Consider the following 2,500-nt stretch of genomic DNA (forward strand, 5'->3'; position numbering starts at 1 on the left):
ATGCAGGTCGAAAAAAACGAACATTCAACTTACAAGATAACCAGATGCTAGCGAACCAAAACAAAAACACGAGTACCCTCCCCTTGCATCGTTAGCAGACGACTTTTGAGAATCTGTCGGTAGTGTGTTTTGCCGGTGTGCGCCTTCAGCTATCAAACATCGGCTGTTTCACGTGTTTTGCGAGCAAGTCTACTCTTTTGCCTGGCTCTGCAGTAAGTCCACATATTTTTCCGTAATCCAGTCATATTCCTTCAAAATGCAATCAATCGGCGGTGACAGACGTGTCGGTCGCGTTTTCCTCTCACCCATACCAGTTTAAGTTCATCCATGCAAACACACTCGCAAAACAGTTTATCACGTAGATACATTTCAAATAGGGAGCAAATGGTTAAATCTAAACCTACATATTTGTTCCCTAAGATTTGCTTCTCTGTCAATAAGCCTAATTACACACGTTCGAGAAAAACAACGTGGAATCAATTCTGAATCGAGTAAGCCAAATGGGTCCCAAACCCGTTTCGCCCGTTCTGCCGACCTGAAACGCAAAACAAAAGAATTGTGCGCTTCAACTAAATTAATTTCTATTCGACTTCATTACTTTCTTGCAACTTATGAACCTTTACTTAAAGCTTTTAAATGGTCTGAAAGTAGTGTTACCGCGTACTTATCGATGCACTCATTCGTTTTATTTTTTCAGCGACGGTCACTTAGTTTAAGGTTGCAAAAGGGCTAAGTCTCGCTGGCAACAGTTTTACCCTGCACAGATCGCAACAGTGCCGCTAGTAGTCTACACTTTGTGTTTGATGGTAGAATGGGATATACAGATTACAACACTCGTGGTTTTTTATATGGCTTGTATTTCAGTCAAGACCCAGCGGGAATATCAATCGAGAGACACTCGCCAGAGGCTCGTGTCTCCCGATGATATTCATCCGCTGGGTCTTGACTGAAATACAAGCCATATAAAAAACCACTCGTGTTGTAACCTATACATATATGTCGCGCGCACGAGTGCATCCATCACCACATTGTCCTAAAGAAAGAGAGGAAAGGAAACAGGCAGACAGAATGAGAGAAACAACTCCACATCTTTTCTCGAACTAAAAGTTCAAGTCACAGCGATACCCACACAATGACAGCAGCAGTTTCGACACTGGGTATTGCTGCGGACTTCAGCGCACTGTCCACGATATGTTTTAAAGCACGAAATGCATGATGTTCGAAAGGAGCTTAATTTGCCCTACTTTGATACATGACGTGGTACCTAACTAACAGTTTTAAAAACATTCCTCTGCGTGACTGATCTCGATAGGGATATATAGTCCGGGGGTGTTAGCTTCCCTATGAAATCTTGATCCCGTCCGAGGAGGTTCTGAATTTCCCAATAGGGCTATCTGTGAAGGGACACTATGTTCTCTCTCTTTTGCTCTGTCAAGAGAATTTGTATAATCTCGGAATAAGTCATTGCTAACTAGCTTTCAGTTGTTTCTTTCACATGGGATATACAGGTTTCACGTACACACACCCACACACACCCACAACAATGTTGTATTCACTGCTCCATGGACGATATTTCTTCTTGTCTTTACAAATATCCACTTCGTGTCTGATAAACCCTTTACTGTGTTTTTATGACAATTAAATGAGTTCAGAGTTCAGAGTTCAGAGTTCACACACACACACACACACACACACACTCACACATACTCACATACACACACACCCACACCCACACACTCACGTACACACACCCACACACACCCACACACACACTCACACATACTCACACACACATACACACACATACACACACACCTACACAAACAGACGCGCACACACACACACACACACATACACACACACACACACACACACACACACACACACACACACACACACACACACACACACACACACACACACACACACACACACACACACACACACACACACACACACACACACACACACACACACACACACACACACACACACACACACACACACACACACACACACACACACACACACACACACACACACACACACACACACACACACACACACACACACACACACACACACACACACACACACACACGGAGACACACACAAGACACACACACACACACAACACACACACACACACAACACACACGCACACCCACCCACACACACACACACACACACACACACACATACACACACACACACACACACACACACACACATACACACACACACACACACACATACACACACACACACACACACACACACACACACACACACATACACACACACACACACACACATACACACACACACACACACACACACACACACACACACACACACACACACACACACACACACACACACACACACACACACACACACATATACACACATACACACACACACACACACACACACACACACACTCACGTACACATTGGAACAAAGGCCTTTTTGAAGAAGAGTCCCTTTACTTCAGGAT

The sequence above is a fragment of the Littorina saxatilis genome, linkage group LG6 (assembly GCF_037325665.1).
Source record: "Littorina saxatilis isolate snail1 linkage group LG6, US_GU_Lsax_2.0, whole genome shotgun sequence".
NCBI classification, from domain to species: Eukaryota; Metazoa; Mollusca; class Gastropoda; order Littorinimorpha; family Littorinidae; genus Littorina; species Littorina saxatilis.